Source organism: Mobula birostris, chromosome 20 (genome assembly GCF_030028105.1).
Source record: "Mobula birostris isolate sMobBir1 chromosome 20, sMobBir1.hap1, whole genome shotgun sequence".
Lineage (NCBI taxonomy): Eukaryota > Metazoa > Chordata > Chondrichthyes > Myliobatiformes > Myliobatidae > Mobula > Mobula birostris.
In genome coordinates this window covers 23,551,468-23,573,165 of record NC_092389.1, presented here as the reverse complement: position 1 = coordinate 23,573,165, position 21,698 = coordinate 23,551,468, and positions in this window count along the sequence as shown.

The window sequence follows — 21,698 nt, the reverse complement described above, 5'->3', positions numbered from 1 at the left end:
GATCTGATTGAAACGTATAAGATCCTAAAGGGATTGGACAGGCTAGATGCAGGAAGATTGTTCCCGATGTTGGGGAAGTCCAGAACGAGGGGTCCCAGTTTGAGGATAAAGGGGAAGCCTTTTAGGACCGATATTAGGAAAAACTTCTTCACACAGAGAGTGGTGAATCTGTGGAATTCTCTGCCATAGGAAACAGTTGGGGCCAGTTCATTGGCTATATTTAAGAGGGAGTTAGATATGGCCCTTGTGGCTACGGGGATCAGGGGATATGGGGGGAAGGCTGGGGCAGGGTTCTGAGTTGGATGATCAGCCATGATCATAATAAATGGCGGTGCAGGCTCGAAGGGCCGAATGGCCTACTCCTGCACCTATTTTCTATGTTTTCTATGTTTCTATACTACGCACAAAGCCATGTTGACTCTCCTTAATAAGCCCCTGTCTATCCAAATGCTTGTAGATTCTGTCTCTTAGTACTCCCTCCAATAACTTACCTACTACTGACATTAAACTCACCGGCCTATAATTTCCCAGATTACTTTCCGATCCTTTTTTAAACAACGGAACAACATGAGCCACTCTCCAATCCTCCAGCACTTCACCCGTAGACAGCGACATTTTAAATATTTCTGCCAGGGCCCCCGCAATTTCAACACTAGTCTCCTTCAAGGTCCGAGGGAACACTCTGTCAGGTCCCGGGGATTTATCCACTTTAATTTTCCTCAAGACAGCAAGCACCTCCTCCTTTTCAATCTGTACAGTTTCCATGGTCTCACTACTTGATTCCCTCAATTCCATAGATTTCATGCCAGCTTCCTTAGTAAATACAGACGCAAAAAACCTATTTAAGATCTACCCCATTTCCTTTGGTTCCGCACAAAGCCGACCACTCTGATCTTCAAGAGGACCAATTTTATCCCTTACAATCCTTTTGCTCTTAATATACTTGTAAAAGCTCTTTGGATTATCCTTCACTTTGACTGCCAAGGCAACCTCATGTCTTCTTTTTGCTCTCCTGATTTCTTTCTTAAGTATTTTCTTGCACTTCTTATACTCCTCAAGCACCTGATTTACCCCCTGTTTCCTATACATTTCATACAACTCCCTCTTCTTCTTTATCAGAGTTGCAATATTCCTTGAGAACCAAGGTTCCTTATTCCTATTCAATTTGCCTTTAATCCTGACAGGAACATACAAACTCTGCACTCTCAAAATTTCCCCTTTGAAGTCTTCCCTCCTACCAATCACATCTTTGCCAGAGAACAACCTGTCCCAATCCACGCTTTTTAGATCCTTTCTCATTTCTTCAAATTTGGCCTTCTTCCAGTTCAGAACCTCAACCCTAGGACCAGATCTATCCTTGTCCATGATCAAATTGAAACTAATGGTGTTATGATCACTGGAACCAAAGTGCTCCCCTACACAGACTTCTGTCACTTGCCCTAATTCGTTTCCTAACAGGAGATCCAATATTGCATCCCCTCTAGTTGGTCCCTCTATATACTGATTTAGAAAACTTTCTTGAACACATTTTACAAACTCTAAACCATCTGGACCCCTAACAGTATGGGAGTCCCAATCAATGTATAGAAAATTAAAATCCCCTACCACCACAACTTTATGTTTCCTGCAGTTGCCTGCTATCTCTCTGCAGATTTGCTCTTCCAAGTCTCGTTGACTATTGGGTGGTCTGTAATACAATCCCACTAATGTGGCCATACCTTTCCTGTTTCTCAGCTCCACCCATAAGGACTCAGTAGACAAGCCCTCTAATCTGTCCTGCCTGAGCACTGCTGTAATATTTTCCCTAACAAGCAATGCTACTCCCCCACCTTTCATTCCTCTGCCTCGATCACATCTGAAACATCGGAACCCTGGAATATTAAGCTGCCAGTCCTGCCCTTCCTGTAGCCAAGTTTCACTAATTGCTACAACATCATAATTCCACGTGTCAATCCACGCCCTCAGCTCATCCGCCTTCCCCGCAATACTCCTAGCATTGAAATATATACACCTCAGAAGATTTTTACCACCACTCACAACCTTTCTATCAGTGGATTTGCTTAAACTTTCAATATCATTTATTTTCACCCCAGCCACACTGTCAGCTCTGGCACTCTGGTTCCCATCCCCCTGCAAATCTAGTCATCCAAAAACTTCTGAAGATGACAAGACTCTGTGCAGTAGTTGAAGTCCAAGGTGTAAATGGTGAAGAGAAAGGGAGACAAGACAGTCCCCTGTGGAGCCCCAGTGCTGCTGATCACTCTGTCGGACACACAGTGTTGCAAGCACATGTACTGTGGTCTGCCAGTCAGGTAATCAAGAATTCATGACACCAGGGAAGCATCCACCTGCATCGCTGTCAGCTTCTCCCCCAGCAGAGCAGGGCGGATGGTGTTGAGTGCAATGGAGAGGTCAAAAAACATGACCCTCACAGTGCTCGCTGGCTTGTCCAGGTGGACGTAGACACAGTTCAGCAGGTAACACTTAATAAAATGGCCATAAGCTACAAGTTTGATGCCTCATTGTTGACTTCCAAACTCTAGATCACAAAAACAACAGGATCCAACAGCTCAACTTCAGCATCCCATCAATTCCATTGCTCCAGTCTTTTTCCAGATATATGTAAATTAATCTCTCTCAAATCTCTATCCAATTTTGTAGATTTATTCTGCTTAGGCCATGTCTATAATAAATTTCCAATCCCAATCATTACGTGTTCCGTAAGAGATATAACACTTGTCATTGTCTGTTTTTTTTTGACATATGTTTTTAAAGATACGTGCACTTAGCTCCTGAATCAGCAGCTAATGGGATCAGATATCTGGTACCTAATTCAATCAAAACCTTGCTTCATGACACTTTTCTTAGACAAGCAGCGCTGATGCAAAATAAAGCATTCAACTAAGTCTACATAAACTAGAGCTTCACCATTATAGGAAAGGCATCCATGACTAACAATATGATGGATATAAGTCACTCAGTGCAGATAAGTGGAAGGTTCTTCCTGAATCAAATCATGACTTAAGTGCTGAAGGAGATAGAAACCAAACACATGTAAATGGGAATAGCTTGGACATGCATCTTAGTTGGCTTTGGCAAGTTGGGCTGAAAGACCTTTTTGCACGCTGTATAACTCTACAGTTCTATGAGTATGAGCAGTTTTCTGATGAGGGAAGGTTTGAACTCACTGTTAAGCAAAAGAAGTGAAATAATATCCATAATATTTGGAAATTTTTACATTCAGTCTTATAGATGACATTTTTATTTATTATTTTACTTCATATTCAACTTCCAGAAGTGCATGGAGATTTATATATGCAATGTATATATTTAACATGTCTCTCGTAATTGAGAAAAGAAGCATTGAATATTGTGAGCTGGTAAACAAGATGGATGAGCAAGTGATGCACCAAGCAGCTTGAGACAGCATCTCAAATTGTATGCTTTTTTTCTTTATATAGTTTTTTTTTACAACTTAAGAAACAGTTTGAATTTGAATGAATCATCACTTAAAATTCACCAGGTAAAGAACAATGTTAGAATTTTACTTGTTGATTAACTTCTAAGCTCTTAATGCCCCATTGCGATCGTGAAGAACATCTCAACAGGAAACCAAATCTTGGTTCTCTTCAAATATTATTTGAATTGGCCTTTCATCTCCTGAAAGATAGAGATCAATGGTTGAATCTTGTTTGCTTGACAGCAGCATCAGTATAGAAACAGCATGCTTGTTGTAAACAATGTTTTATTCTTCTACAAATTCAAACCACTGGCCTTATTAATTCAAATGAAATCGGCTCTGAAATTTTATCAGTGCTAAGCAATATATTTTGTTGTTACCATTAATTATTGGTCCCTTTTCCATGATATGTGTATCCAGCAGGGTTATGGAAAGCTTTTTGATTTGTCTTTTTCTTGAGTGCAGAGAGGCGGAAGTTGCTGTACCAAGTGACAATGCAAAACTTTGTTTTGCATCCTGTCTATACAGATCATTTAATCACAACATATCAAGGTAGTACGAGGGAAAAATAATGGAATGCAGAATATAGTATTTCTTTTATAAGATGCATTGCTGGCAGACAATAAGGTACAAGGTCATAAAGAGTAGAATTCTAGGTCACAAATCCATCTCCTTGTACAGATGTCTGTTCAACCATCTTATAACAACTAGGTAGAAGCCAATGTCCATTTAATAGCCTTATAACAGCAGGATAGAAGTTGTTCTTAAGTTAGGCGGTACATGTGATTGGACTTAGGGTGATGGAGAAGAGAGAATGTCTGGGGTGGGGAGGTCTCTGATTGAGCTGTTGTTGCCCAGTACTGCTGCCACAAAACAACATATTTCATGTCATTTAAGGTAGTAATAACACACCTGATTCTCAGTCTGATTCTGAGTTACTGAGGCAACAAGAAGAGTAAATGAAGTCCATGGATCGGAGGCTCGTTTCTGTGATGTTTTGATCTGTGTCTACCGCTCTCTGCAATTTGTTGTGCCATAACTAAAGTACAATACAGAGTTAGCCCTGGCTATGCCTAAAATGGGTTAATATTCCAGATTAGGATCGGAATTGGTTTATGGTTGTCATGTGAAAAAGAGCGAAAAAGATACCTTGCATACATACAGATCAAATACAGTATTGAGGTAGAACAAGGTAAAACAATAACAATGCAGAATGAAGTGTAACAACTACAGAGAAAGTGCAGTGTAGGTAAACAATAAGGCACAAGATCATAACAAGGTTGATTGTGGGGTCAAGAGTCCATTTTATCATACTAGAAAACCATTTAATAACATATTAGAGCAGAGAAGAAGCTGCCTTGAGCTTGGTGGTACATGATATCTTCTACCCAATGAAAGGGCCAGAAGAAAGAATGTCTGTGGTAGGTGAAGCTTTTGATTTTGCTAGCTGCTTTACTGAGACGGCATAAACTATAGACAGAGTCCATGGAGGGAGCAACACACACAAAATGCTGCAGGAAATCAATAGACCAGGTAGTATCTATGGAAATCCAAGCAACACACACAAAATGCCGAAGAGTCTTGGCCCGAATCATCAACTGTACTTTTTTTCCATAGATGCTGCCTGGCCTGCTGAGTTCCTCCAGAATTTTGTGTGTGTTGTTTGGATTTCCAACATCTGCAGATTTTCTCTTGTTCATCCATGGAGGGAGGCTGATTTCTATGATATGCTGAGCTGTGTCCACAATTCTGCAGTTTCTTGCAGTCACATGCAGAGTAGATGCCACATTAGGCAGTTATGTATCCAGATCGAACGTTTTCTGTGGTGCATTGATAAAAATTGGTAAGGGTTGACAGGAACACTCCAAATTTCTATTGCTTCCTAAGAAAGCAGAGGTGCTGGTGAGGTTCCTTTGCCATGCTGGCTTGTGTTTGGACCAGTACAGGCAAAAGGAACTTGAAGCTGTCAACCCTCTCAATCTCTGCGCCAGTACGGTAGTCAGGAGCATGTACACTGGCCCCCTTTCTAAAATCAATGACCAGCTCTTTTGTTTTTCTGATATTGAGGGGAAATTTTTTGTTATGATACCACGTTACTCAGCTTTTCTACCTCCTTCCTGTACTGACTCATCATGATTTGGATATGGCCCATGGTATCATCTGCAAAGTTGTAGATTCAGTTAGAGTAGAATCTGACCACACAGTCATGAGTGTTTAGAGAGTAAAATAGGGGGCTAAGGACACATCCTGGTGGATCATGAGTGTTTAGAATAATCATGGTAGGTGTTGCTGCCTATCGTTACTCATTGTAGTCTGCTGATTCAGAAGTCAAGGATGCAGATACAGCATGAGGCATTGGCTGCCAGGGTCCAGAGCTTGGTGAAAAGTTTGCTTGGAATTATGTTACTAAATGCAGAGCAGTAGTCAATAAACAAAAGTCTGATGGAGGTCTTTTCACTGTCCAGATGCTTCAAAAATGAGTGTTGGGAGATGGCATCCACTGTAAACGCTACTGTTTTGGCAGTAGGTGAATTGTAGTGAATGGAAGTTATCTAGAAGTCTGAAGTTAATGCGTGTCATGACCAGACTCTCAGAGCAGATGCACTCACAGTTAAATAGAAGTCCATCCTGGTGAAATAATTCAACGCAGAATGTGCTGATCATATAACGTCAGGTTCAATTATACGTCTGCCAGGAAAGAAAACTCGCAAAACGGGGAAAAAATAAAATCTGTGCCAGTCATGTCACCCAATCATTCTTTTACAGTAAAATTCAGCCTAAATTACATTTGGCCTTGAGACAAATATGAAAATATTCTAATGATGAAGTGGATTAATTCGAATATTCCCATTGCAACCTGGTATTATCTGGCACCTCAGCATAAATGCCTCAGCTGACATATATTTATACTAATGGTACTCATGGTATTTGCTCAAGTGCTGCCTTCAATATTGAGGGAGAAATTTGTGCTAATTTTCTTGGCAGCATTAACCGACCAGCTGGCGTAACGTTGCATTGAATGTCTGCAGAAGGATGTGTGAAACTCTAAGCTATCCCAATGGGGAGAACCAAAAATGAACTAAAGCTTTAACCTGTTCTGTGGTGCCTTGAGGCCATTAAATAATCATTCCTGTCTGACTAGACTGAATCAAAAATGACTGAAATTCTTCCTTTTTACTTCGCGCAACATTGACCGAGCCTATTGAGTACTCTTTACAGTAATAGCAAAGAACATAGTTCAACAGTGTAAGATTAATTAAGTACTTGCTTTTATTTTGCCTGATGGCTTTTAAGCACCAGTTGTAGTGCCTATATTATTAAATGCTTTTTTTGTTTAATGGATTGGGGGTTAATGATTCTCTTGTATTTATAATGCAATGTCACTGGAAAACTTCTGGAACATGAAACTCAGCAATGAGGTAAAGCAGCTCTAAGAGGAGGATCAAGAGCTTAGCATTCCTGGTTAAAGAGTGTGCCAACAACAGGGAGAATAAAAGTTGTGGCAGAATTGTTTAATCAAGTGTACACATCTCTGAGAAGGGATAGTATAAGAACAAAAATGCATCAGAGAGAGGAACAGTACGAAGCTCTGTGACCCTCTGAACCTGTTCTATCAATAGTCAAGTTCATAGCTAGTCCTTCAGCTCAGTACCATTTTCCTGCACTGTCTCCAAATACCTTGATTTCCTAAATCTCATTTTAGAGATACGGGCCTTCCAGCCCAACGAGATTGTGCTGTCCAATTAGACAATAGACAATAGGTTCAGGAGTAGGCCATTCAGCCCTTCAAGCCAGCACCACCATTCACTGTGATCATGGCTGATCATCCACAATCAGTACCCTGTTCCTACCTTCTCCCCATATCCCTTCACTCCGCTATCTTTCAGTCATTGTCATACTTTATTAATCCTGGGGGAAATTGGTTTTCGTTACAGTTACTCCATAAATAATAAATAGTAATAGAACCATAAATAAATAGTAATATAAATTATGCCAGTAAATTATGAAATAAGACCAGGACCAGCCTATTGGCTCAGGATGTCTGACCCTCCAAGGGAGGAGTTGTAAAGTTTGATGGCCACAGGCAGGAATGACTTCCTATGACGCTCAGTGCTGCATCTCGGTGGAATGAGTCTCTGGCTGAATGTACTCCTGTGCCCACCCAGTACATTATGTAGTGCCTGGGAAACATTGACCAGATGGCATGCAACTTAGACAGCATCCTCTTTTCAGACACCACCGTGAGAGAGTCCAGTTCCATCCCCACAACATCACTGGCCTTACGGATGAGATTGTTGATTCTGTTGGTGTCTGCTACCCTCAGCCTGCTGCCCCAGCACACAACAACAAACATGATCGTACTGGCCACCACAGACTCGTAGAACATCCTCAGCATCGTCCGGCAGATGTTAAAGGAGCTCAGTCTCCTCAGGAAATAGAGACGGCTCTGACCCTTCTTGTAGACAGCCTCAGTGTTCTTTGACCAGTCCAGTTTATTGTCAATTCATATCCCCAGGTATTTGTAATCCTCCACCATGTCCACACTGACCCCCTGGATGGAAACAGGGGTCACCGGTACCTTAGCTCTCCTCAGGTCTACCACCAGTTCCTTAGTCTCTTTCACATTAAGCTGCAGATAATTCTGCTCACACCATGTGACAAAGTTTCCTACCGTAGCCCTGTACTCAGCCTCATCTCCCTTGCTGATGCATCCAACTATGGCAGAGTCATTAGAAAACTTCTGAAGATGACAAGACTCTGTGCAGTAGTTGAAGTCCGAGGTGTAAATGGTGAAGAGAAAGGGAGACAAGACAGTCCCCTGTGGAGCCCCAGTGCTGCTGATCACTCTGTCGGACACACAGTGTTGCAAGCACACGTACTGTGGTCTGCCAGCCAGGTAATCAAGAATCCATGATAAGAGCTCTATCTAACTCATTTTTGAAAGAATCCAGAGAATTGGCCTCCACTGCCTTCTGAGGCAGAGCACTCCACAGAACCACAACCACAATCACATCTATGTGACCAATTAACCTACTAAGCTCAATGTCTTTGGACTGTGGGAGGAAACTGGAGCACTTGGAGGAAACCCACTCAGTCACAGGGAGAACATACAAATTCCTTATAGACAGTAGCAGGAATTGAACCCCTGTCGCTAGCGCTGTAGTAGCGTTACATTAACCGCTGTGCTGCTATGCCACCCCGATATGCAGATATCTGTATTAATATCCAGATATTGTTGTGGAGGCTGCACTTGGAGTACTGTGTACAGTTTTGGTCACCCTGTCGAAGGAAAGAAGCACTCGGCTGTGGTCAGGTGCTTCCAATGCATCGGCAGTTGTCGGCGCCTGGAGTTTTATGGCAGGGAGAGTTTCTCCTCTTTGCCGCCTGCTATCGGGACTACCAAGAGTCGATCAGAACTTTGAGACTTTTTTTTACCATGTCCATGGCCTACTCTTTATCAAATTATGGTATTGCTTTGCACTGCTGTAACTTTTTGTTATAATTATGTGGTCTTGTCAGTGTTAGTCTTTGGTTTGTCCTGCTTTTTGTGATATCACTCTGGAGGAACATTGTATCATTTCTTATTGCATGCATTTCTAAATGACAATAAACGAGGACTGAGTGTCCTCATAATCTAATCTAATTAAACTGGAGAGAGTGCACAAAAAGCAAGAGTGCTCACAGAAAACTCACAGCCACGTTTGTGACACCAGGGACACACGAGGCAAAGTATACAAAGCAGAACAGATTACCAGTTCACCCTGTGCATCAATGGCAGTGACGCCTCCTGATAAGTTGAATGCCTTCTGTGCGTGATTTGACACAATGAATGCTGTGACTTCGAGTAAAGACCTGTCTCCCCCTGAGGACGGGTCATAAGGAAGCTGCTAGGCATCAAACCACAGGACCTACTGAGGATGGTAAAATCCACGTAAAGGATCACCAGGGTCCCCCACCCACCCTCACCATTTGTGACATTTACCTCGAGCGTTATATACAAAGGGCCCAAAGCTTAGTTGACGATCCTTATCACCCATCCCACAATCTCGTTTACCCACTACTGTCAGGAAGGAGGTACAGAAGCATCAGGACTAGAACTACCAGACTAAGTAACAGCTTCACCCACAGACCTGTGCTGAGCACTTCACATGCATTTGAAATATATTTTAGTAATATATTTGTAATATACCAAAACTAAAACCACAAGGCTACTAAACAGCTTCCTCCCACAGGCAGTCAGACTGCTAAATAGCTGCTCTACCTGACTCTGCTTTGGACACTTTTAACTTAATTTTAACTGACATGTGGCTGTTGTGTTTTACTATTTATTGTTATGTTTATTATTTAGTGTTGCATTTGTTACGTTATAATTGCACTGCTCCTGAGAAACGCTGTCTCATTCTGCCCTGCAGAGCTGATGTACAGTTAGAATGACAATAAAGTTTTTTGAATCTTTGAATCTTGTGGTAATATTTTGTTTTATGTGGTGTGTGCGCATGTGTGTGTGTGCGTGTGTGTGTGTGTGTGTGTGTGTGTGATATGTATTGTGGGTCCACTGTGGTCTGGAGGAAAGTAGTTTCATTTACAGCCAGATGACAATAAACTTGAACATGAACTTGGAAAGATTTATGAGGATGTTGCCAGGTTATTAATTATAGCAAGGGGTTGATCTCTGGAATATGGGGCAACCTTGTGGAGATATTTAGTATTTTGGGAGGCAGAGAAAAAGTGGATGGTAACAGTTTCTTTTCCAGGGTAGACGAGTCCAAAATTTAAAGACATATAGGTGTAGCGTGAGAGGGGAAAAAATTAAAAGGGACATGAGAGGCAACTTTTCCATGCAAAATGGTGGATATGTAGAATGAGCCGCCAAAGGAATTAGTTGAGGCAAGTACAGTGTATCATATGAGGCCAGTCAAAATGGTGCCTGCATACCACGCTCCTTCAGTTGACAACTTCTAGATAGACTATGAAACCTTATACTTCACTTCTTTTATGTCTTTTATGCTTTTTTTCTGTTGATTGTGATTCTGGAAGTGTTGGAACCTGTGATTTGCAGTTTGAAAATCTTTTGGGTGTTTTAGCGCTCTACTGTCTCCGAGGGGATTTCGGAAAGCAGAGGCAGTGTGTGGAAACCTCGTAGTGAGAATGCTGCATTTCATAAATTACCCTTCCATTGTTCGCCAGTTAAAGCGACAAGAGACTGAAGCACCAGCTGCCTGCCTTTTTTTATCACTGGGGGATCGCTCTGCTATTGAGAGAGGAGAGTGCCTTTTTGTCACAGGTGAGATCGCCCTGCTGCCAGAGAGAAGAGACTTCCTTTTTATTGCTGGTAAGATTGCTCTGCTATGGAGAGGGGAGACTGCCTTTTCATTGCTGGTGAAATCACTTTGCTACAGAGAAAGAGAATGTTGCCCAGGTTTTCTGCATTTTGGATGTGAACTTGGACTGTGGATTTCTTTCAGTCTTATGTTTTTTTTTGTATTCTGTGTTTTTTTTGCCTGATCTTTCTCATTTTATTTGTCTGTGGGGGAGGGAACTGTGGGGGTGGATGTGCCTATTCTGTTTTTGTCTGCTTTTTTGTGCGAGGTGGAGGGATTTGGGGGTTGATGACCATGCGGCCGTTCTTTTTCTTTCTTGGTTTTGTGGCTGTTTGGAGAAGAAGAATTTTAGTTTTGTATACTTTGATAATAAATGAACCTTGGAACCTTTGAATCTTTGAAGATGGACAGGTACATGAAGAAGCAGTGCTTGTTGGGATGTGGGCCGAACACAGAAAATTGGGACTAGGTGGATGGGCATCATGGTTTCCAGGGCCGAAGTCTATGTGTCCAGGCTGTATTGCTCGATGACTCTGTGACTGACCTCCAGTTTGCCTTGATAATAGAGAATTACAAACATTGAGTCACCTGAAATGCAACAGAAGATGAGTAAAATAAGGCAACATGGGTTAAGAAAGAAATTATTACATTGTTAGGATTATGATCTTGATAGACTTTGAGAGAGACAAAACCAGACTTGTAGATAAATTTTTGTCAAACACAAAAGTACCAGGGTTTCAACCCCCTGAATATTAACAGGGATACTGTTAGTGTAAAAGTTATTGCGGGATCAGACTTTCTGCTTTCTAAACTACTCTGGTTTCCCACCACAATCCACAGACGTAACTGTCAGTAGGTTAATTTGTCATTGCAAATTGTCCAGTGATTAGGCTAGGGTTAAATAGATAGGTTGCTAGGCAGCACAATAGGACCAGAAGGGCTTGTTCCGCACCGTATCTCTAAATAAGAAATAAAATAAATAAATAAATGCAGAATAAATTAGAAAACCAAATAGGAGTGCAGATACTCAAAGTCTGAAATAAAGGCAAGGTAAAACGAAATAGACTGGAGGTCAGTAGGTCAAACAAAAAGCTGCTGGAGAAGTTCAGTGGGTCAGGCAGTATCTGTGGAGGCAAAGGGATAATCAATCTTTCGGGTCAAGACCCTGCATCAGGACTGTAAAATCAACTGTTCCTTAGCTTTTGCAGGTACAGCCTGACTCTCTGAGTTCCTCCAGCATCTTATTGTTGCTCCAGACCCCGACACTTGCAGTCTCGTGTGCCTCCAGGTCTGTTGAAAGAAAAACAGAGTTAATATTTTCAGTTGAAGATCCTCCATCAGACCGAAGAAAGACATACAGAGATAGATTAAGTATCAGAGATCATATCATTAGCTTTGCTAACTGCATGCATGCTGCAACTAAGTGCTTGTTTTTTGTAACTCGTGGAGGACTCCCAGCTCTCATTGCATCTACTTGTTTCCTTTTCTATCACCACTCAGGTAATAACCTCTCTTTGTTATTCACAGACTCAAGATGGTTAATCTCACATTTATCCAAATTGTAATTCATCTGCCATGCACTTGCCCATTTAATTTATCTCCAGTAAATCACATTGAAACACCAACATTCTCTTCACAGCACACATTGCTCAATCCTCTTTCAAGCTTTGTGTTGTCTGCAAACTCAGAGATAAAACACTATGCCCTCCCCCAATTCATATAATTGATATACTGCATATGTTGTGATAGCTGGTACCCTCCAAACCTCAATCTTGAGTACATCCAAATAGTCACCACCTCTCTACCTCTCCACCAGAGAATTTTCAGTCCTATATAATCACAGTCTTAAATGCTTTCATTTTACACCTTAACTTAGAGTCACAGTTATAGAGCACTATAGCACAGAAACAGGCCTTTCAGCCCATCTAATCTATGCCGAACTATTATTCTGCCTAGTCCCATCAACCTACAACTGGACCATAGCCTCCCTAGCCATTGTATCTAACCAAACATTTCTTAAAGTTTAAAATCAAACTCACATCCACCATTTTTTCTGGGAGCTGGGAGCTTCTTCACTACACCCTGAGTGAAGAAGTTCCTCCTCATGTTTACCTTAAACATTTCACTTTTCACTCTTAACCCATGACCTCTATTTCTAGTCTCACCAGATCTCTGCTTGCATTTGCCCTATCTATATCACTAATCATTTTATTTTCATCAATCAACCATCCCCACATAGAGACCCCAATACCTCCTTGTGCAACTGGATCCTCAATTTCCTCACTTGCAGATCCCATTTAGTTTGGACTGGCAATAGCATCTCCTCCACAATCTCCATTAGCATAGGTAGGTGCACCATAAGGCTGTGTGCTTAGCCCCCTGCTTTATTTGCTTTATGCTTATGACTGAGGCTAAGCACAGCTCTAAATGTCACAGAAAGCAGCATCTATCTACAAGACCCCACCATCCAGGCCATACTCTCTTCTTGCTGCTGCCATCAGGAAGGAGGTACAGGAGCCTTAGGTCCCACACAACCAGGTTCAGGAACAGCTGTTACCCGTCAACTATCAGGATCTTGAACCAAAGTGGATAACTTCACACACCCTAACACTGAACTGATTCCACAACCTATGGACTCACTTTCAAGGACTCTACAACTCATGTTCTCAATATTATTTACTTATTTATTGTTATTTTGTTGTTTTCTTTTTTATATTTGCTCTATTTGTTGTCTTTTGCACATTTGTTGTTTGTCCGTCTTTCTTTATGTACGCAGTATTTAATTGATTCTATTCTGTTTCTTTGCATTTACTGTGAATGTCTGCAATAAATGAATCTCCAGGTAGTATATGGTGACAGATATGTACTTTGATGATAAATGTACTCTGAACTTTGAACTCATTCTCCTACACTCCAGTAGACAAAGCCCTCACCAATTTAACCTTTCCCTATAACTTCTTACGTTCAAGCTCATCAAAAGTCTAGTGAAATCCCGAAGATGCCACATCCCCTGGTTCTCACTTACCTATTCCACAGGTGACATGCTCAAAAACTCCCCTAGATATTTAAATCATAATTTCTTTATTTAATCCACACTAATCCATTAATCCATTAAGAATTTCCAGTCGTCTATTATTGTAGAGTGGGAGGGTCCAGGACCAGAGGGTAAAGCTCAGAATAGCCAGAAGGCAGTGAATTTGTAGAATTTATTGCTATAAATGGCTGTGAAAGCCAAGTCACTGGGTATCTTTAAAGTGGAGGTTGATTAGTAAGGGGGTCAAAGGTTACAGAGAGAACACAGGAGAATGGGTTTGAGAGAGATAATAAATAAACCATGATGAAATGGAGTAGCAGACATAATGGGCTGAATAACCTAATTTTGCTCCTCTGTGTTATGGTCTTTTTTTATAGATCCTCACATTTCTCCATCTCTGATGTTAAATTTATGGGTCCGTGATTCCCTGCTTTACCTCACTTTTATTTAGAAGAGGTCCACTTGCCACCTTCTGTACTGCAGGAACTGCTTCAAGATATTAAGGAATTTTGGAAAATAACCACCAAGGTGTGCACTATTTATAAGCACAGTGCCTTTAGTATTCTGTGGTGTACATTACCAAGCTCTGGAGATTGATTAGTCTTCATCCTTTTTAGTTTCCTTAGAACTATTTCTTAAAGGAGAGAGTGAGACTTACCAATTCTACATTTCAAGATGGCGCTGAGTTGTGATGTCCTTCAGGTTTGTGGCTTCGATTTAGTTTTATAGATTCATAGTAATGGTTTTAGGGGAGAAGTTAGGGGTCAGATTAGCTGTAGGTATGGGGATTAGTTGAGTGAGAGGTCAGGGGCAGTAAACGAAGGAGCTGGAAGTCAGAATTCAGGTTGGAGCTCTCCAAGGGCAGAGGCCAGTGATCATCAACGACCGAGGTCTGAGGTCAGCAGGGCCCCAAGAATGAAAACCAGTGATCTATGAAGTTAATGACTCCAGGGGTTAAAGATGCAAAGTCAGTGAGTCCCAAGATTGGAGACGAGTTTAGTTGGCAGGTCCTGAAGTCAGAGGCCTGTGATTGACAAGTCCTGGGTGAAGCCCAGAGGGTGGCGAGTCCAAAAGTCAAGGACCAGAGGTCTAAATCATTTCAATGGCAAGAAAAACTGAGTTAGTATTAAAGATATGTAACCTTTCAGTGCTAATAGTCAACCAATAGAAAAGTGAGTTAGTTGAAACTGTTAGTTTCAGAATTGATTCTCAAAGGGTGCAGCATGCTCAGGTGGTGTTCCTTAAGCTTATACGATGGACTGGGATTGGGATAGAGAATCAAAGTGGCAGACTCCCAGAAGCTCAGCAATGCTCAGGTGTACTGAAAGGAAATGGTCTACAATGCCATCATCCAATCTGGGTTGGTTTCTCCAGTGTGTAGGAAAACACACTGTGAGCACCAAATGCAATAAATTAGACTGGAAGAAGAGAAAGTGGATCACTGCTCACTGGGAGGACAATTTGGGTCTTTGATGGCAGGAGGGAGTGAGATGAAAGAAGAAATGTTGCATCTTTTGCAGTTTCATGGGAAAGTGTCTTGAGAAGGGAAGTATTGGTGAAGGTAAGAGAGTGAAAATGGAAGAGTGGGTGAGGGAATCATGAAAGGAGTGGTCCCTTCAGAATGCTGGAAGGTGGAGGAGGAAAGGCTGGTGGTAGAATTGAAGATAGAAGATATGGTGAAGGATGATCTATTGAATGTGGAGGATAATGAGGTGGATGTAAGCACTAGAGGGAACCTTACCTGAGAGGAAGGAGTGGGAGTGAAACAAAATTACAGGAAATTGAGGGGAATTTTACACTCGTTTGGCACAGGTGTGATCTGTACAAAAAGGACGGGTTACACTTGAATCCTAGGGGGACCAATATCCTGGCAGGGAGATTTGCGAGGGCTACTGAGGTGACTTTAAACTAGAATGGTTGGGGGGTGGGAATCAAATTAAAGAGACTAGGAGAGAGGAGGTTAGTTCACAACAGGGGGAAGAGAACAAGTGCAGACAGACAGAGGGGTGTAAAATGAGGGTAGAAGTAAAAAGTAGTAAGGTGAAAAGTAAAAGTGGCAGGCCAGCAAATCCAGGGCAAGCATCAAAAAGAGCCACTTTCAATATAATTGTATAAGGGCTAAGAGTGTTGTAAAAGCAAGCCTGAAGGTTTTGTGTGTCAATGCAAGGAGCATTCGTAACAAGGTGGATGAATTGAAAGTGCAGATTGTTATTAATGAACATGATATAGTAGGGATCACAGAGACATGGCTCCAGGGTGACCAAGGATGGGAGCTCAACGTTCAGGGATATTCAATATTCAGGAGGGATAGACATGAAAGAAAAGGAGGTGGGGTAGCATTGCTGGTTAGAGAGGAGATTAATGCAATAGAAAGGAAGGACATTAGCCGGGAGGATGTGGAATCGATATGGGTAGAGCTGCATAACACTAAGGGGCAGAAAACGCTGGTGGGAGTTGTGTACAGCCCACCTAACAATAGTAGTGAGGTTGGGGATGGTATTAAACAGGAAATTAGAAATGCGTGCTATAAAGGACCAGCAGTTATAATGGGTGACTTCAATCTACATGTAGATTGGGTGAACCAAATTGGTAAAGGTGCTGAGGAAGAAGATTTCTTGGAATGTATGCAGGATGGTTTTTTGAACCAACATGTCGAGGAACCAACTAGAGAGCAGGCCATCCTAGACTGGGTATTGAGCAATCAGGAAGGGTTAATTAGAAATCTTGACGTGAGAGGCCCCTTGGGTAAGAGTGACCATAATATGGTGGAATTCTTGATTACGATGGAGAGTGACTTAGTTAATTCAGAAACAAAGGTTCTGAACTTAAAGAAGGGTAACTTTGAAGGTATGAGATGTGAATTAGCGAAGATAGACTGACAAATGACACTTAAGGGGTTGACGGTGGATATGCAATGGCAAGCATTTAAAGATCGCATGGATGAACTATAACAATTGTTCATTCCAGTTTGGCAAAAGAATAAATCAGGGAAGGTAGTGCACCCGTGGCTGACAAGGGAAGTTAGGGATAGTATCAATTCCAAAGAAGACACATACAAATTAGCCAGAAAAAGTGGCTCACCTGAGGACTGGGAGAAATTCAGAGTCCAGCAGAGGAGGACAAAGGGCTTAATTAGGAAAGGGAAAAAAGGATTATGAGAGAAAACTGGCAGGGAACATAAAAACTGACTGTAAAAGCTTTTATAGATATGTGAAAAGAAAAAGATTGGTTAAGACAAATGTAGGTCCCTGACAGACAGAAACAGGTGAATTGATTATGGGGAACAAGGACATGGCAGACCAATTGAATAACTACTTTGGTTCTGTCTTCACTAAGGAGGACATAAATAATCTTCCGGAAATAGTAGGGGACAGAGGGTCCAGTGAGATGGAGGAACTGAGGGAAATATATGTTAGTAGGGAAGTGGTGTTAGGTAAATTGAAGGGATTAAAGGCAGACAAATCCCCAGGGCCAGGTGGTCTGCATCCCAGAGTGCTTAAGGAAGTAGCCCAAGAAATAGTGAATGGATTAGTGATAATTTTTCATAACTCTTTAGATTCTGGACTAGTTCCTGAGGATTGGAGGGTGGCGAATGTAACCCCACTTTTTAAAAAAGGAGGGAGAGAGAAACCGGGGAATTATAGACCAGTAAGCCTAACATTGGTGGTAGGGAAAATGCTAGAGTCAGTTATCAAAGATGTGATAACAGCACATTTGGAAAACGGTGAAATCATCGGACAAAGTCAGCATGGATTTGTGAAAAGAAGATCATGTCTGACAAACCTCATAGAATTTTTTGAGGATGTAACTAGTAGAGTGGATAGGGGAGAACCAGTGGATGTGGTATATTTGGATTTTCAAAAGGCTTTTGAGAAGGTCCCACACAGGAGATTAGTGTGCAAACTTAAAGCACACGGAATTGGGTGTATGGCACTGATGTGGATAGAGAATTGGCTGGCAGACAGGAAGCAAAGAGTGGGAATAAACGGGACATTTTCAGAATGGCAAGCAGTGACTAGTGGGGTACCACAAGGCTCAGTGCTGGGACCCCAGTTGTTTACAATATATATTAATGACTTAGATGAGGGAATTAAATGCAGCATCTCCAAGTTTGCGGATGACACGAAGCTGGGCGGCAGTGCTAGCTGTGAGGAGGATGCTAAGAGGATGCAGGGTGACTTGGATAGGTTAGGTGAGTGGGCAAATTCATGGCAGATGCAATTTAATGTGCATAAATGTGAGGTTATCCACTTTGGTGGCAAAAACAGGAAAACAGATTATTATCTGAATGGTGGCCGATTAGGAAAAGGGGAGGTGCAACGAGAGCTGGGTGTCATTATACACCAGTCATTGAAAGTGGGCATGCAGGTACAGCAGGCGGTGGAAAAGGCAAATAGTGTGCTGGCATTCATAGCAAGAGGATTCGAGTACAGGAGCAGGGAGGTACTACTGCAGTTGTACAAGGCCTTGGTGAGACCACACCTGGAGTATTGTGTGCAGTTTTGGTCCCCTAATCTGAGGAAAGACATTCTTGCCATAGAGGGAGTACAAAGAAGGTTCACCAGATTGATTCCTGGGATGGCAGGACTTTCATAAATGAAAGCCTGGATCGACTAGGCTTATACTCGCTGGAATTTAGAAGATTGAGGGGGGATCTGATTGAAACGTATATAATTCTAAAGGGATTGGACAGGCTAGATGCAGGAAGATTGTTCCCAATGTTGGGGAAGTCCAGAACGAGGGGTCACAGTCTGAGGATAAAGGGGAAGCCTCTTAGGACCGAGATTAGGAAAAACTTCTTCACACAGAGAGTGGTGAATCTCTGGAATTCTCTGCCACAGGAAACAGTTGAGGCTAGTTCATTGGCTTTCTTTAAGAGGAAGTTAGATATGGCCCTTGTGGCTAAAGTGATCAGGGGGTTTGGAGAGAAGGCAGGTACTGAGTTCTGAGTTGGATGATCAGCCATGATCATACTGAATGGCAGTGCAGGCTTGAAGGGCCGAATGACCTACTCCTGCACCTATTTTCTATGTTTCTATAAGGATAAAAGAAAACATCTCAAGTGCAGATGAGTGGAAAGTCTCATTATGAGTGCAAAATGATGGAGGTGGAGGAAGTGGGAGAATAGTATGGAGAAACAGATAGCAGAATGGCAGAAGGCATCATTCAGAGTCTGTGGGCTTGTAAAGAACATTGGTCACTAGTAATCACTTTAGTTATCAACAGAGAAATCCACAAAAAAAGAAGGGAAGAGTCAGAGATGGACCATGTTAAAGTGAGAACTGGGTGGAGAGCAGGGATGAAATGTGTTCCATGCTATTAAAACAGCTACAATAAAAAGCAATTTAAAGGCTTCTAGACATCAGAGATTCACTGTATTTGTACCATAGTTTCACCTTGCACTCTTCAGCTGCAAGGAATAAAATGCACCTTTGTTCAACTTTGTTGCCACACCCGATTAATGGCCTATGTAACTGTGCTGCCAGAGTATGATCCTGGTGTTAAGACTTCCTTTTCTTCCTGTGGCTCACAATCTGTGTTAATTATGTCTCGATGTTCCAATCTCACAGAGGCGCCCCCAATTAGTTGTCGTATGTGAACTGGCAGTAACCCATAGGTACTCTGCAGAGTAGGTGTGTAAACAAATCACATACAGAGAGGTATGGATCAATAAACTTGTTTTAACTCTGGAATGGCATAATGTTACTGGTGTGTTTTTCAGTTGAATTTATACCAGAAATCAATGAAGTGCTACTTAAGACTGTGCATGATGTAATTGGATTTCTTAGTTTCTGTACCTTCAAATACAGTCCCACAGGAAGAGGTTGTAATCTACTTTAAGTAGTTGGGTGTCATTGCAAGCAGTGCCGATTCCTGAACTCTTATAGTTCAAACATGTGATTTAAATGGAAATAGCGTTGTTCTGCATGATGGGAAACTCCAGTGAATATTGCAGGGAAAACTCATCCAAGCAGTTCAGGTTAAGAAGCTGAATCAAATCATATGGTTCAAATCATACCAGAATTGAAGAAAAATGAGTGAATCTTGAACAATGCTCTGAATTAATGCACAAGACATTTTTAGCATAATATCCTGGAGCTAGAACATGAATTGTATATCCATAAAAATATCTGCTCATATCAGAGGTTACAGTGTCCCTTTCTGTCAATCTGTGTTACTGTCTCTGTATCGGATAGTCGTTTGCATTAGTTGTATCTGTTATGTAAAAGGACTGTTGTACTGCATTTTCTGCATTCATATAATATTGATTTTGTATTCAATGTGACTGCAGTTCAGAGGCATAATAAAATGCCAGACAGGGAATGTAAAAAGAAACTGTAGATACTCGGTATCTTAAAAACAGAAATCTGCTGATGCTAGTAGGACAGAGAATGCAGGATTTAGATCCTTGTTTCTCATTCTCATTACTATCATCAATGACATTTGTAAATTTCTACAGCTGTACCGTGCACAGCATTCCAACTGGTTGCATCACTGTCTGGTACGGAGGAGCCACTGCACAGGATCGGAAAAGACTACAGAAAGTTGTAAACTCAGCCAGCTCCATCATGAGCACTAGCCTCCACAGCATTTAGAACATCTTCAAAAAGTGATGCCTCAAAAAGTCAGCATTCATCATTAAGGGCTCTGACCACCAAGCAATAACCTCTTCTCATTGCTACTATCCAAGTGGAGGTACAGGACCCTGAAGAAATACACTCAATGTCTGAAGAACAGCCTTTTATCCCTCCACCATCAGATTCCTGAATGGTCCATGAACTCACGAGCACTACCTCACTGTTCTTCTTTTACAATATTAATTTATTTTATTTTTTTATTGTAACGCATAATACATTTCTCTCTTGCTCTATACTGCTGCCCCAAATAACAAATTTCATGACATATGTCAATGATAAAAAACCCAATTCTGATTCTGATTACTTTATTCTGGATGCCTAAACTTTCTTCAGTTTAGTACTTCTAAAATCCCCTTTTCACAAATGTGTTGTGAAGATTTTTGAAAGGACTGTCTCAACAGGGTAGGTCAATGCAGCATACTGCCGATCCTATGAATACTCACAACAAAATCCTTACACCATAAGACCATAAGATATAGGAGCAGAATTAGACCATTTGGCCATTTCATCATAGCTGATTCAATTTTCCTCTCAGCCCCAACCTCCTGCCCTCTCCCCATATCCTTTCATGCTCTGACTAATCAAGAATCCAGCAACCTCTGCCTTGAGGTGCTATAAGGCACTCATGAGACCACACTTGGAGTATTTTATGCAGTTTGGGGCTCTTTATTTTAGAAAGGATATACTGACATTGGAGAGGGTTCAGAGAAGATTCACAAGAATGATCCCAGGAATGAAAGGGTTACCATATGAGGAACATCTGGCAGCTCTTGGGCTGTATTCCCTGGAGTTCAGGAGAATGAGGGGCGATCCCATAGAAACATTCCGAATGTTAAAAGGCCTGAACAGATTAGATATGGTAAAGTTATTTCCCATGATAAGGGAGTCTAGGATAAGTGGGTGCGACTTCAGGATTGAAGGATGTCCATTTAGAACAGAGATGCGGAGAAATTACTTTAGTCAGAGGGTGGTAAATCTATGGAAGTTGTTGCTATGAGCAGCTGTGGAGGCCAAGTCATTGGGTGCATTTAAAGCTGAGACAGATAGGTTCTTAATTAGCCAGGGCATCAAAGGGTATGGGGTGAAGGCAGGGGATTGAGGATGACTGGAAGAATTGAATCAGCCCATGGTTGAATGGCGGAGCAGACTCGATGAGCCGAATGGCCTACTTCTGCTCCTATATCTTAGGGTCTTATGGTCTTAAATATACATACAGATTTGGCCTCCACAACTGTCTGTGGCAA